This window comes from Asterias amurensis, chromosome 7 (assembly GCF_032118995.1).
Source record: "Asterias amurensis chromosome 7, ASM3211899v1".
NCBI lineage: Eukaryota > Metazoa > Echinodermata > Asteroidea > Forcipulatida > Asteriidae > Asterias > Asterias amurensis.
Genome location: NC_092654.1, coordinates 12,690,923 through 12,707,816, shown reverse-complemented (window position 1 = coordinate 12,707,816; position 16,894 = coordinate 12,690,923). Strand labels below are relative to the sequence as shown.

At 40.6% G+C, this 16,894-nt stretch overlaps 1 protein-coding gene across 5 annotated transcripts in view; it reads right to left on the bottom strand.

The window, feature by feature from the left end:
- Nucleotides 1-16,894, bottom strand: part of LOC139940085 (guanine nucleotide exchange factor for Rab-3A-like) — an 82,920-nt gene that overhangs the window by 12,891 nt on the left and 53,135 nt on the right. For 2 of the 5 annotated variants that reach the window (XM_071936320.1, XM_071936324.1), the window contains exon 1: nt 7,715-7,891. The exons of the other annotated variants lie outside the window; for them this stretch is intronic. The gene's annotated coding sequence lies outside the window, so the exon portion shown is untranslated. Of the gene's footprint in view, nt 1-7,714; nt 7,892-16,894 lie in introns of those variants that run through there. 5 annotated transcript variants of the gene reach the window in all.

The window sequence follows — 16,894 nt, the reverse complement described above, 5'->3', positions numbered from 1 at the left end:
ACATTGTGTATTCCCCTGAAATGCTGGAATAATTTACCTCACAGCATCCTACACTCTAGCTCACTAGCAGTCTTCAAGAAATCTCTCAAAACCCACTTGTTCAACTGATTTGTTTGCTCATTTTGTTTTATTGTGTGTAGAGCGCTGTGGTACGTTCCCCTGTTAGTTAGAGCGCTTTATAAATACCTTGTATTATTAAATGCGCATCCCATGAACTTGCTATCCTAGGAGTTTGCCTGGGTTAGCAAGTCAAGTGTGAACAGGTGAAACCAAGTACGTTCATTCCTGGGACTGTCACAGAAAATTTGTCTAGCTCTGGGTTGGGTTTAGTACTAAAACCACTGTATAGCCTACATGTAGTGTACATACTAACACATAAACTACAGTCACACAAAATGCAAAGAAAACAACAGTAAAAAGTAGCAGACTCCCAGAAAACATTCAAAAGTATTTATCACTCAATAACCTAAATAATTGCACTGGGATAGAAACTGTTGTGAATATGGTACGAGTCAGCTCAGATTGCTCGTACCATGGAGCAATAAACGTTTATCAAAAGCAGACAAGTACTTCATAACCAGGTATGATGCAAGCAGCGTTATCTACACGACATTGTCAAAACACTCTCTACCACAGCCCGATAAAACTTACCAGCAAATCCTGGCCGACACAGAATTTCCTCAATCTTTTACAAAGAACAACCTTTGCTGGGCTTTCCTAACAATGAAGTTTGAAAGTTTGTTTTACATGCAAGTTTACATAAAACAAATTCTTGCAATAACTAATGTCAATCAATCACCCACCCACCAATATTTAGGGGTACAGTTAATGGGTTTGAGACAACGCATGGTGTATCACGTAATTTCGGTTAAATAACACCATGTGTATACTAAATGCTTGCCTAGCTGTGAGAACTTGTCTTACTTTTTATTCTACATGTACTGTAGCCTGCAGAGCAGATTCAGAATTCAGGAGATCACTTACAGCATAAAGGCAGTGGACACTATTGATAATTACTCAAAATAATTATTAGCATAATAACCTTTCTTGGTGACGAGAAGTAATTTTCCACGAATTTGATTTTGAGATCTCAGATTTACAATTTATTTTGAGGTCTCGAAATCAAGCATCTAAACGCACACAACTTCATGTGACAAGGGTGTTTTTTCATTCATTATTATCTCGCAAGTTCGATGACCAAAGGAGCTCAAATTTTCACAGGTTTGTTATTTTATGCTTATGTTGACATACACCAACTGTGAAGGCATTTCTACCTCCATGGTGAAGGCTAGTCTTGGACAATTACCAATAGTGTCCACTGCCTTTACTTTAACTTAGCTCTTAAAAAAACTGTCTCGCTTAAATAAATGTAGTTCACAACAATACTCACTGTTAGTGTTATCTGCTAGCACGGATATCATTGAAGTGAATGCTTTAAAAGTCTATATTCCAAAGTTCAAATACAAATCAAGTACCGGTACATGTACTTTACCCAATACAAAACTGTATTTAGCTCTACAAGAGTGGGTGTACATAAGTACAAGTACCTGTACTGAACATGCATGAGTGGCTAGTACAAATTATTCCAAGGCTTACTAAGCTATTCCACGGGTTTATCTGGTTAGTGGCTAGAGATGTTTACTCAGTAAACAAGTAGGGTATCAAGTGATACAAAGGTTTATTTGAGTAGCAGGGAGGCCAATTACACCCTTGCTCTGAACCACAGGGTGGTTCTAAACCATGGGGTGGTGGTTCTAAACCATGGGGTGGTGGTTCTAAACCATGGGGTGGTGGTTCTAAACCATGGGGTGGTGGTTCTAAACCATGGGGTGGTGGTTCTAAACCATGGGGTGGTGGTTCTAAACCATGGGGTGGTGGTTCTAAACCATGGGGTGGTGGTTCTAAACCATGGGGTGGTGGTTCTAAACCATGGGGTGGTGGTTCTAAACCATGGGGTGGTGGTTCTAAACCATGGGGTGGTGGTTCTAAACCAAGGGGTGGTGGTTCTAAACCGTTTATGGAAATTGGTTCTAAGCCACAGGGAGTTGGTTCTACAACCAGGAAAATTGGTTCTAAACCACCATGGGGTGGTGGTTCTACAACCACAGGGTTGGTTCTAAACCACAGGGAGTTGGTTCTAAACCGTGGGTTAGTGGTTCTTAACCGTTTATGAAGTTGGTTCTAAACCATGGGAAGTTGGTTCTAAAACCAGGAGAGTTGGTTCTAAACCACCATGGGATGGCGTTTCTAAACCATGGGGTGGTGGTGCTAAACCGTTTATGGAAGTTAGTTCTAAACCAGGGGGGAGTTGGTTCTAAAACCGGGAGAGTTGGTTCTAAACCAAGGGGTGGTGGTTCTAAACCCTGGGGTGGTGGTTCTTAACTGTGGTGTGGTGGCTCATAGTTAAATTTTAACTCTTGAGAAATTGAGCCCAGTTTCTTAAAAACTCAGGAGCTGAGAGACAACAATAATTGTCAGTACACAAACTGGACCGTACACCATTATAAGTAACACAACATTGTACACTATAATACTCACTGCTAGTGCTAGAGGAACCTTCATTCCATTGGTTCTGGTTATAGCGCTTCATTTTCACTTACTGCAGACCTACTAAAAATGTATAATAATGTATAGGGTACATTTTCTGTTGTGTTCAACCTTCAAAATACCTGAGTAAACATGTACTGTGTCACAGCCAAGATGTTTGCACTTATCAAGGTTAAAGAAATCTCACTCATACACACCCTTGAAGCATTATTGGTCCATTGTACACAGTGTACAATAACACCATAAACCAGTGCACAACACTGTAGAATCAATATAGGAAGACCTTGGAGAAAAACAAAACATCACAGGAGCACTCCAAGAACAAACACTGGATATTTTTCTAGTGAGGAATCGAAAGGTGACTGGCCTAATGGAACAAAAAACCTGTGTTCACTTCATTCGGAGTTGAGTTGATTTAAATACAATGGATCTTATTCTTATCAGTCTTTGTGACATTTCCAGCATCCAGTAGGCCTGTAATGTAACAATAATTGAATGAAAAAGTTTGAAATGCAAAAGGGGCTTGCCTGACTGCTTGCTATTCTGCCATTTAATTCTTATTTTGGCCTTAAAATGGTTGAACCCAAGAGGTAAAAGATTAGGCTATGGATTTATTCACACAAACAAATTCATAGGCCATAATTGGATAATACCTCCATGGTACATGGGTGTTTTTGTTGGTCTACATTGTGTAATCAAGGTTTGGCCTTAACTTTTTCAGTGACAAGCTACTAGCAGGACCTAGCTTGTTGTTTTACTTGTCTGCCAGCTTTTACAATGGTCTGTATACTGTACACGTTTGGTAATTGTCATAGACAAGGGTTCTCACTTGATGTATCTCAACATAAAATAACAAACCTGTGAAAATTTGAGCTCAATTGGTCGTTGAAGTTGCGAGATAATAATGGAAGAAAAAACACCCTTGTCACACGAAGTTGTGTGCTTTCAGATGCTTGATTTCGGGACCTCAAATTCTAAATCTGTGGTCTCGAAATCAAATTAGTGGAAAATTACTTCTTTCTCGAAAACTTCGCTACTTCAGAGGGAGCCGTTTCTTACAATGTTTTATACTATCAACCTCTCCCCATTACTCGTTACCAAGTGAGGTTTTATGCTGATAATTATTTTGAGTAATTACGAATAGTCCACTGCCTTTAAACATTGAACTTGCCAGCCGAACCACTATGAAATATTTTTGACTGGTCCTCTATTCGGTGGTTTCCAACTTTTGCCAGCAGACCACTGTCTAAAATAAGAGTGCTGTTTGTAATTTTTTAAGGTCACTAATTTTTAGAGATTATTATTACCAAAGACACCCTCTTTTTAAAGGATTTGGGTACTTTTTGTAACACAAAACACAATGCCCACAGATTTACATCAAACTTACACAGTTTGAAGATTATGACAGTAGAAAGCGCACCTTAAAATGTTAGATGCTGTGAGGTGCTGTAGTTTTTGAGATATGAGTAAAACAATGTCAAGAAAAAATGTTTTTACATGCTAAAATAATTTACGTTTCATGATCACTGAGACGAAAATTATTTTCATGACATTGTTCTACTCATTTCTCAAAAACTACAGCACCTCAGCAAGTAATATTTTCATATTTTCAAACTGTGCGAGTTCAATGTAAACCTGTGGACATTGTGTTTTTCGTCCTACAAAAAGTACTTAGACCCTTTTTTAAGTACGTAAACTAGTAATGCAGTGTCAGGTCAGAGCTTGGACCAACATGTTTGTTGTTCCAGTTGGTCATGGATTATTTGACAAGCCATGATTCTTGGATTAAATGGGTCAATGGTGTCTTGCAGTGGCAGTGGAGTGACATCATTCGAGCATATATGATTACATGTGAGCTCCATTGAATGATGCCCTCGAAAAAAAGCTGAGACCTATCCTAAAGGAACACGTTGCCTTGGATTGGACGAGTTTGTCTTTGAAAAGCGTTTGAAGCCATTTGTTATCAAATGCATGATTAGATAGATAATTTAAAAGTAGAATATACGGACGGCCATTTGTGGAGTCAAAATTTTGACTAAAAAAAATGGCCGACCGTGTTAGTTCACGACTTTAAAGGAAAACCATGCAATTTCGAGTGATACTTGCGTGGATCATTAGTTCTACTTTAAAATATCTGTATAAATGCATTTCATAATAAATGGTTATAAACGCCTTTCAAAGACCAACTCGTCCAATCCAAGGCAACGTGTTCCTTTAAGACGGTCCTCCTCCCTTTAAAGGTTGGACATGAGTGTCAACCAGTGTATGGTGTAAAATCAATGCTTGATAGCCTTCAGAGTAAATTGTAGCGTTAGGGATGTTACATTCAGACAGTGTTTTTCTGTAGGGTACAAATATGAACATGATGCTTTCTTTGCAGATCATCTGGTACTTAACGTTGCGCAGGCTTGATACTTCACAGAGGCAATGAAGTCGATTGCCTCCATGCACCCTGGTCATTGCCTTGGTGCCCTTGAAATGCTCCAGTAGAATTTGAGAAATTCCTCTTAGGGTGCCCGTCAAGGTGAATTGCCTTGGTGCTCTTGCACTTTCAAAATTGAAGCACAGGCCTGACATTGGAATCGATGGATGATAAATAATTTATAACTCCCTGATACTCAAATTGTTTTGTACTTTACACGTACTACACTCTAAGCTGGAGTGAAGTAAAATTGATAGGGCCTTCATTATTGTAGTAACCTACATACATAAACTGAACATTATACTCAAGTCTTGTGCAATCCAGTTATGATCAAACAAGGGTGTAACTGTGCAGCTCAAAACATACATGTAGAAAACATTTAACACATATTTGCAACCTTGGACCTTTACCTCTTCTCTGAGGTGTCTTATCCCTACATGTACATGTACAATAGTGTACTGCCACTGTATCATGTAGCTTTGAGTATTGTTATTAGAAGCCCGTGAATTATAAAAATTTCCATAAATTTATAACCATTTGAAGAGCCGGGCTATCACTTGGACACCCTTTATCTGTCATTTAGGCCTACACGTACAACATGTTTATACAATTGTGAACAATTTGGACACGGATCCATTTTCCCCCCAATTTCCATCAAATTTTGACACCCTTCAAGACAATGACACACTTGTGTCCTTGATCTAAGCAAGACACTTATACCATATTCGTCTATTCAACCTTCAAATGGGCCATAAAGTTGTTGTAGGTCGAGTGTCCCTGAGCAGTTATAAAAAATATCAACACACATCAACACAACAAAATAAAGACCATTGATTGCAGTAACCCATGGTACTGCAGTCGTTTAACGACACCTCGTAATCACCCACATACCTCTGTGGCTCCTTGCCTTTATGGATGGAAACCAAGTACTTATTAAAAAAAATTGGGGTGAGACTGCCATTTAAGCCATAGTTTTATTACTGTCAACTTGACAATACTACTATGCCTTTAGCGCTTCAATTCAATTTTAGTTCAAAGCAACAATTCAATTTATCTTCACTTTCACAACCACACAACACAAGCACCCCTATAAGAGCACCCCGATACCACACCTTGGACAAGCAGTTAGCTTTCTAGGCGGTGTTTCATCAAGCATCAAGCATAAAAGACATACTAAATAGTTTACATGTAACTGTCCTGTTACACAATACAGTAACACGGTACCAATTCGTTGCGATAACGTAACCCTCCTGCCGACAGCGTAGCAGGAGGGTTACGTTATTGTTACGCCCCCAACTTGATAATCGTCCCAACTATAGTTGGGACTCCAACTATAGTTGGGACTGGTCCCAACTTAATGCAGGGTACCAACGCATTGCAGGGTACCAGGGTTGTTTTCTGCTGCATGCTGTGTGTGGTGGTGGTTGATGTGTGTGCACAGCCTCGTGGTGTGAGCTAGTCTTGAAATCAAGTCGGTAATTGTTTAGCAGTGTAGCAGCGTGGCGGTGCGCAAGAGAAGGGTTTGTTGAGTGGGTATATTAATTATTCTCAAGAAATTCTTAATATAGTTTTATGTTGAAAATTACAGTGTTTCAGTATGAGCCTACTTCCTTATACAAATAGTGATGAACTTGTGGGCATCAAACAAATAAACATGCCTAGGGGTCAAGACAACTTGAACAAGCGAAGTCTAGTTATTTCTACAGTTGGGACCGGGGGTCCCAACTAGAGTAGTGACTGTCCTAACTGTACCAATGACTGTTCCAACTATAGTTGAGACCATCTCTACCAGATAAAATATTATAAAATAAATTTGGTCTATCCCCACTACAGTTGGGACAGTCATTACTACAGTTGGGACCGGGAGTCCCAAGTAGAGTAACAACTGTCCCATCTTCTATGAGGAGACCATCCCTACCACTCAGCAAAATATTATCAACCCGGGCCTATCCCACAGACTACACTGAGTTGGGACAGTCAACCCATTGGTACAGTTTGGGGCGGCAGTCTGCTGATGCAAAGACATAACCGCAGTCTCAGACTTGAAATCAAGTCTACAAAGTTGGACCCGACAGTACAGTAATCCATGCATGTACTGTTGAGCTCTATGTGAAATCCCAACTACAGTTGGGACGCCCTGGGCTAGGGACGCCCCAACTTAAACACTCAAGTTGGGAAGGAACATTATCGCAACTAGGTAACAATGTAAGTAGGCAAACCATAGACAAACGAAGGGGTCAAAATAAATAACATTATTCAATTAAAAGCAAACGGAGTAAGACTGATTCCTTGCTCTATGGACTGACAGACTGACAACTTTGTATGCAAGTCAACACTCTTTCACATTGGGAGGAAAACCAACCAAGAACCATGACTCCATGGAGTAAAATGACTAGGAATAGGATGTGCTTTGTAGCGACATCACATTCGGACATTGTACTTGACTTGACTTGACCTGTTGACCAATTACACGAAACAGGAAGAAGGTGATAGTCAGTACAGTACCAACCAGTGTTATTAACAACCGTTGACAGTGACAGATTTAGAGAACCTTTTTACATGAAATAGCGAAGCAGGAAGTAGTGCTCAGTAGCACTGCATGCCATGACCGTCCGTGGGACGCCGGAACAACTACATTTTTGGCAAACTTTAGTTCCGTCATCAGCTGTCTAGAAAACTTTATGTAAATCTTTAGTTTTACAACCGTATATGGCTACAAATTTTTAGTACAATTACATATCTCACCTACGAATAACAACGTCACACGGTATGTGGCACTATTCAACTTCAACGTGAGCAACTGAACTTAAGTCTAAAAACTGTAGGCACTGCCACTGTGTGTGGACTTCAGGATTCAGGTGTTTACTCCCCCTTCTCGGTACTTTTCTGCCGTCTGTATGATAATTGATATGATGCATGTGTGTGTATGCATTTGTGTGATGATAAAAACAGTGAAAGAATTTTCACAAGAGGGCGCTATTCAACTGCAGTGCACATAGCCGGCTCTGGGGCAGTGCGTGGGTTGCTTTATTTTTTCTGTCATGTTATGTTGTACATCACACTACTCAACTTGCACGAGTTTTGAAGAACATTGTATCATTAACAAATTGAGCAATATCTATATTGTCAAAATAAGTCATGGAAGAGAAATTTGTAAACGTACATAGTCTGTCATTTGGTGGAACACACTCCGGGGCAATATCACTTGCCTCACCTTCTTCAGTCGAGGGGAGTGGTTGTTGCATAGTGATGAGTTGTAACTTGCACAATGTTCATACTCATCCCCCTGCATCGCTCATGGACAAGAAGTCCCTCAGCACGTCCAGACTTATGGATTCGACCGAGTACCGAAATAAAAGTGTTCTCGATCTTTGTTCATTTCAAGTTTCTCGTTCTCCCATGATATGCCTCTCCGCGAAGTAATCTGTGTGTTGGCAGGAGACTGCCGCCACACACCCACCCGGAGGTCCCCAATACGGCTAACTATGGGTGCCTATCTGTCAAGAGCTAAACGAACGAACGATCACTCACTGCTCTCGTAGTGACAATGCACCTGGGGCCAGCCCCCAAGTGACCCACTCCACAAGCAGGTCATTGGGGGGCTCGTATGGCCCGGGTGAGCCCCTGAAATGACGTCAAAGCTATTCAAACGCACCGGGGGCAGACCGGGGTCGACCCAGGGAAGCTAAACGAACGCACCGGCCCTATGTGGGGGCTGGCCCCAGGTAAACGACGTCGTCACTACGAGAGCGGTGAGTGGTCGTTCGTTTAGCTCTTGTCGGGGGCTCACCCGAGTGAGCACCGGGGTAGACCCAGGGAAGCTCAACGAACGTACCCTATGTACAAAGTTCTTCCGATAGCACCCTCTTTTGAACCATCCTCTTTTAGAACACGTTAATTTCCCAATGGGGATAAAATCTCCGGGGAAAGGGACTTCCCTCGGACACCACTATGCGTAATATTCACTTGCGAAATTTTCAGGGGCATTGTACTACTTTAGCATTCAGTTTGGAAATTACCAAGCGAGGAGTAGGGTATGTTATACTTCACATCTTAAGCAAAAGCTGAATGTGCGGATGATCCCACTCAACGGTGTCCACCCCAAAATGTCCGTTTTCAGGGAAATAAGGCCGTGTTCGAATTGGCGACTTTGGCTACAGCTACGGCTAGATCAGCGCGTCTGTCAGTGTTGAAGAATAGCATACGCGCGCGCCCTAGCCGTATATAGCTGTAGCCGAAGTCGCCAATTCGGACACGGCCTTACACTACTCTAGCCTTCAGTTTGAAAATTACCGTCGGTTATACTTCACATCTAAAGCAAAAGCTGAATGTGCGTGTGGTCCCACTCAATACGTATCTTCCATCCACCAGTGTCCGTTTTAAAATTAAAATTGTTTCATTTTGTGGATGGACAAATTTCTGACCAGGATTATGAGTCCACAGGTAGCTGGACTGACCATTAAAGGGTCAAGCTGGCCTGGCCCTGGTTATGTGAGTTTGACTCGGATTGCGCGGTAGTTTGACAAAGTTTGTTATGCAGATTATGGACCTAACTCTCGATGGACATAACATCGATTTTTGCAATCCCCTCCCAAATCATCAGTCGCCACTGGTTCAAAGTATACCTACGTCATGTATACGTCAACTTCCTGCGCAGTCCCAGACACAATGTCACTGGCTGTGTTCTTAAAAGACAAAAATAGATAATAATGAAACGCAGACAACTAATCATGAGGTTTAACCTCAAACAGTTTTCATTATTCCTTCCGAAACTTCCCCTTGAGCAAAATAAACAAGATTCTTACGCAATGATGACGTTTAGATGTTCGTATTATTAAATCATTGTGCGGGAAATTATTGGCCAGATCAATGCGTCTCCCTCTTTGGGAGGCCTGTGTCGAATGAATGAGTAATGTTTGGCCGAGAAGGGCACCCCCAAAATCACAGAAGAAAGGGTGGCACTCTAAAAACTCCCTGGTCAAAACCATGGGATCCGAGACCCATTCGGTCTGACCAATTTCAGTGTTATTATAACCCGGTATGATGTGTCAAAATGACCCTGAAATGAGTCAATGCAGAATTCGAGTAAAAATCTAAATAAAATTGTGACCAGTTCCAGGGTCAGCCTGACCCAGATATGGGTCAGGCTACTTGGGACCTGGAATACGGATACAAATTCTTACTCGCATGCATTATTTGAGTCTTTGAAAGTCAGTGGACACTACTGGTAATTACTCAAAAAATCTTTTTAGGCATAAAAACTTACTTGGTATACTAGTAATGGGGAGAGGTTGATAGAATAAAACATTGTGCGAAACGGCTCAGAAGTAATGTAGTTTTCGAGAAAAAAGTAATTATCCACGAAATTTGATTTCGAGACCTCAGATTTAGAACTTGAGGTCTCGAAATCAAGCATAGAGAGCACACAACTTCGTGTAACAAGGGTGTTTTTTCGCGATTTTTCGCAAAACAGCGCGATTTTCCCTCATTTTAAATTGCCACCAAAATGTTAGTGCGCACGCGCTGTGTGCAATTTACATATTTCATGGGAAGGGTCTATTACCAATAGTGTCCACTGTCTTTCATTGAGTCCCATTGATGTAAAACTTATTATAGCGCATTGTTGCGCTTCGTAAAATACTAACGAAGGATTCAAAACCATGTGTGAAATATTTGGATTACATTACAAGCACATTGCAATATAGATGGCTGAACCAACCTGAGAAAGGTTGAGCAAATTCGCGAGTGCCTTGGATCGGTCGAGTTGGTCTTTGAAAAACATTTGTAACCGTTTGTTATAAAATGCATATGGTTGGACAGATGTTGTTAAAGTAGAATACAATGGTCCACACAAGTTTGCCTCGAAGTTTCGTGGTTTTCGTTTTACTTTGCGAACTAACACGGTCGGCCATGCCCACTGCAGCGATAACGATAACGATAACGACAACGATAACGACACAAGAACGCATTCCCCTGGTGTAATGAACGTGTGCGTAGTCTGCGTGGAGCATTTTGACCAATGGAATGCGTTTTCTTTGCGTTGTGATCGTTATCGTTTTCGTTATCGCTGCTATCAGGGGGGGGGGGCGGAAGGGGTATTGCGCAATCATTTGCTAGCGCGTTTTGGGTACACTCCATTTTAAAAATAGGTGATGACAATATTAAACAAGAAAAGATAACATGAATACCGTTGAAATTCTCTCTTTAACAGCACTGAAAACATAACAGTACTTATTGTAAGAGCATTTTCAATTGTTAAACTGGTTAGTTTTACATAAAATAAATGCTTAAACATTTTACCGAAATTTTCCGTTGGCTTATTGCAGCGACCAACGTGTATGAATGGGTCCAGGCGGGAGTTTTGTTACAAAACGTCACCCCTAAAATGGCTATAAACATCGACATAATGTGAAGAAAAAAATTATCGTTCATCCTCTGATTTTACTAAATGTTGTGATGAGGGATAGATCTTTCATTCCTGAAAGTTTAAACAAAATCCCTCCGTACATCCTCTGGATATTTGACGTTTTTTTGAGAGGTATTGTTGAGAAAATGGTTTCTGCCTATACTTGGTTTCCACGCAAACGATCGTCTGTTGACGGACGGGAACATTCGCCGCAGGTAATGTTAATTCTGAGGCAAGCGCACACCTTAAACATAATATGTAAGACATGTCGTTTACGCTAAATATATGTTGCTTATTAAATTATTAAATTACTAAAGCAGTTGGCAATGCAACAAAAAATCATTTACGATGTTTTCTAGTGTAGACATTGGGTGAACTAACATTATTTAGAGATAAACGCACCCTTTGATTAAATGGACCCGTCCAGGCAGTCTCAACGGCCGCGCCTGCGTTCAAAGGGGAGAACGTATTCGAAATCTTTTAATTTTATACAGGGAATGTACGTGCACTACATAGCGCGCCGTTTGCGTAGGTTTGTATAGAGAGCTTCGACCGGCGCTCGTCGGAAGAGAAGAATGAGATTATTTTCAACGTAGGTGGCGGGTTCGTGGCGCGAGCCCTTCCGCCCCCCTGGCTGCTATTAACTAAACTTTATGTCAAAATCCAAGCACAAGAAAGTTTACAATAATACAGAAATATGTAACTTAATACACAGTGCGTCGGGGAATCATATTATTTCTTAAAGTGCGCCACCCCGTATACTTCAGCGTAATATGACGAATTGACTGGTGCAGACGCCATCAATACGTCGCGCCAAAAGATAAATGCAAAGTTGTCGAATTTTGAATCCAGTTTATAAAAGTCAACCAATTGGACGCATCGCGCCAATGCAAATTTATTTGGTGTGAAGAGATTTTCTCAGAGAGAGATTATAAATTATTGGCCTACGGTGACCAAGTCGACATCATCTCCCGGGATTTTTAATTTCAAGTTGTGAAACAATGTCCTTCCACACGAACAATAGGCTGCCCCACAGGCGATTTAATTACCGCGTGCCCACGACGACTGGAGGAAATCAACAATTTAAGGCCACAGTAAAAATTCTGTCCAAAGGGACCGTTTAGTTGAGTTCTGTGTTGGCATATAATGCAAGTTTTCATTCTCGTCATGCTAAAAGAAACATTTCGGAGATTGAGTTTTGGTTAAGTTAAATTGTGGATTCATGTCTTATTTTCTGAAAAACTGTCCGGTCAGAATTTACCCATAATTATTCGATACCATGTTGGCCAAAAGTGGCCAAAAATTGTCAACAATTATGCGAAATCAGAGTTTGTTAACAATTTACCGGGTCAGCCCATGGAGCATTGCTCAATGGTCAGCCTAATGACCAAGTTAGCTGTTTACTTCTCTTTGATATTAAAATGTTTACTTGGGCAAATTTGCATGGCTCTAGATTCATGGATGCTTGCCGGGAATTCTGTATACTCGCGCCATGAGCACATCGTTTTATGGTATCACAATGATTCAGCGATACTATAGCTATATGGAATTTTGTACACTGTGCATTTCGGCTTTATAGGGCTGCACAGTTAGCAGTTTACAAGTCAAGTAAGCTGATATGACACCAATATGCCGTAAAAAAGGGATTCCTTGCCAATTCTGCACCGAGGTATAATTAATTACTGTCTCGAAATGTAACGTGTCTCCTACGTGGGACTCTTCCCCGTCCGGTACGCATTGCCCTTCCGGCCGCTGCGATTGCAATTAAGCATCCTTGGTGGCAGAGGGTCCGTGATGAAACAGAAATGTCGAATGTTGCGCAAAAGGCCTTCCAGCCAAGCGCCCGTTTCCTAATCATACTCATCAGAAAGGAGACAGGGAGAAAGGGGGGGGGGGGGGGTTGGTGAAATAGAAGGGATGGGGGTAGATAGACTAAGAGGTGGATGATGGCACCCTGTGGCATTAAAACTCAAGACGAGGACACCAGAATAGTGCACAGATCATATCTTAAAGACACTGTACACTATTGGTAATTGTCAAAGACCAATGTTGTTTCTCATTTGGTGTGTCTTAATGCATAAAATAACAAACCTGTGAAAATTTGAGTTCGATTATTGGTCGTCGAAGTTGCGAGATAATAAAAGAAAAAACACCCTTGTCACACGAAGTTGTGTCCTTTTCAGATATTTGATTTCGAGACCTCGAATTCTAAAGCGTGGAAAATAATGGTTTGAAAATTTCAATGAACCCTCTCTTCAAAATTTGAATATGATGCCTCGCTTTATACATCACGGAGCACGCTCAGAATTTATGCCTCTCATGCACTTACTGCAACTGAAAGGGGTGTTAACGGGTGGCACCTCTTTTTTTCGTATACTTAATAATTTTTCTTCCGAGAGGTATACTTTAAAAAATTATAAAACCAAAGAAAACTTGGAAATTTGTATCCATCAGAATACACTGTTAAAGGAACATTACAGAAACGGTTTTTGCTAACAAAACAGTCGCCTGCAGTGTAAGCACTAATGTAATCCACCATATACATTAACTGACAAACCTGTAGAAGTTTGAGATTAATCGGCCATCTGGGTCACGAGAAAATAGTGAAAAACCGATTACAATTTTATTTTATTGCATTGATGCCAAAATAAAAATGAATAAAACGCTAATACTAAATTATATATACACCTTATATTTCCCGTGTTTATCCGTTCTGAAAACCAAATCCAACCTCAGTTTAGTTTTGAAAGTAGGATCTAACCATCGTTGATGGTATGTGTACGTATAAAGGCTCTTATTGGCTGAGAGTCGTTCTCGTACACGCGTGCACTTTCCATTGTTTTAAATCAAAGATGGTGGTCAATGACGTCATTTGCAGTCTATCTATTGAAAACAGACGCACCGAAACAAATTAACAAATTTAGAAGGAGACTGTTACGGGCGTTGGCAATCTCAATACTATAATGACGAGTAGCCAAACAGTGATCCACATTAATGCGCATCAGAGGGTTTTGACCAATCAGCTCAACAGATACCACATAAGCCGTGTATGACATCCTTTAATATAGTCTTTATTCAAAACTATTTTGATTCCGCCCTCGTAATTTTCTTCACAGCAAGCACATTAAGCAAACAAAAGTTGCGTCTTGAACAATAACTAGTCTATCCAAAGTGAGTTATGAGGGAAAGGTGTAGGCGGAGAATATTATTTCAAGGCCAATGAAAAGTGACAAATTTCCTTTAAAATAACGAACCGGGATGTGAATAAGCCAGTCGTATCCTGGTGCTCGAGCCTACAGTGCCTTCTACGATTTCCAGCATTACATAATAGACGACAGCTCGACACAACGCTGTACATAGCTACACATACACGCGCCATCAGAAACCAAAACCCAAAAGGCGTGGTTTAGTTATCATTTCGCTGTCCTGAAACGAATTGTCCATCACCCTTACGTTCGGTTGCCATCATCATTCTGACAAGCTGCCAGTTCGTCCTGGTCCATCAACGCCTCATCAACGTCAACGTTTTTGTTGTGGCTTGTTTCACTAAAAGAAAACACCATCATGAGGCTCTGTGGTGACTTGACGGTAGTTCGTCTATCAATGGTTACAATGGTGACTTTACTGGTACTATGCATATGCGGAACGGGTGAGTATAAAGTACATGTTTAAAGGGAAGGTACACGTTTGGTATTAAATTGTTATCCCATCATGTGCTTGAAATAACAAGCCTGTGAAAATTTGGCCTGAATCGGTCATCGAAGTTGCGAGAAAATGAAAGAAAAAACAGCTGTTTGACGGATTTGTGTGCTTTCAGATAGGAATAAAAGACAGTATTTTAGTGAGAAATTACTTCTTTCTAAAAAACTACATTACTTCAGAGGGAGTCGTTTCCCATAGTGTTTTATACTATCAACAGCCCTCCAAAGCTCGCTACCAAGTCAGTTTTGAAGTTAATATTGTTTTGAGTAATACCCACACGTGTACCTTCCCTTTAAGTTAGAGTTGTAGTACTCATACTTTCTTTATTAATCGCGTACTTGTGACCATCCCTAGTAATCGTACTCGGTAATGGTCCTCTCACCTGTACTCGCACACTCGAAAGAAAAAACTTTAGTTGTAATATGGACTATGTACTCACACAGAGAGGTACTCGAACCCACATGACCCGCGCACACGAAAGACTCGTATACAAAGAAAAGTTATTAAACAGAAAAACACCAGGAGAGTACTCATTCTTATGTCAAAGAAAACTCGTACTTATGTATAGAAAGTAGCCTGTCTCGTATACTCACAGAAAAGTACTTGTAGGGCCTACACTCACATTATACCCGTACTCACAGAAAAGTACTCGTACACGCAGAAAAGTACTTGTACACAAAAGTACTCGTACTTAGTTATAGAAAGGTACTCGTTTACACAGAAAGGTCCTTCTAATCACTAGCAAGTTATCTTTTACTCACAGAAAAGTACTATATTGACGGAAAAGGTCTGTAACTCACTAAAAATACGCGTACTCAGAGAAGTAACAAAGAACTAGTGTACTCAACAACAACTCTTAATCAATAGGCCTCACTGCCGATATCGTTAAACTCTTTATTTAGAGGGATGCTTGTTCATTAATTAAAGGCACTGGATACTATACTTTTGTAATTACTCAAAATGATTGGTAGCATAAAAAATGACTTGGTAAATATCAGCGGGGAGCTGTTGATAGTAACGTAACTTTTAAGAAAGAGGTAATTTCTCACTCAGTGAATCTGATAACAAACTTCAGGCCTGAAGCTTTTCTTAAGGCATTTGACAGCGCTCCATTTTTTGTGCCACAAAGATTTCATTATTTTCTTGCAACTTTGATGAACACTTGAGTCAAAATTTTCACAGATATATGTTCTTGTATGCATACTTTGAGATACACCAAGTGAGAACACTGGTCTTGACAATTATTGCCAAAGGCGTCCTGTGCCTTTAAAGGCAGTGGACACTATTGGTAATGACTCAAAATAAGTTTTAGCATAAAACTTACTTCGTAACGAGTATTGGGAGAGGTTGATAGTATAAAACATTGTGACAAACGGGTCCCTCTGAAGTGGAATAGTTTTCGAGAAGAAGAAATTTTCCATGAATTTGATTTCGAGACCTCAGATTTAGAATTTGAGGTCTCGAAATCAAGCATCTGAAAGCACACAACTTCGTCTGACAAGGGTTTGTTTTCTTTCATCTCGCATTCTCGATTACCGATTGAGCTCAAATGATCACAAGCTTGTTACAATATGCATGTTGAGAAATGAGAAAACTGGCCTTTGACAATTATTGCCAAAGGTGTCCAGTGCCTTTAAAGACCACCAGTCATGAACACCGACGGTTATAAAAGGAATAATTTACGCAATGAATAAAGTGGGTTCACCTCAGAGCCTCGAGTTACCAATTCAATAAGGCCCTTATCCCTAAATGTCGTTGTAAATTATTTTTGTGGGGGAGGGGGGGGGGGGGGCTCTTGTAGGCCTAAAGTTTCACAA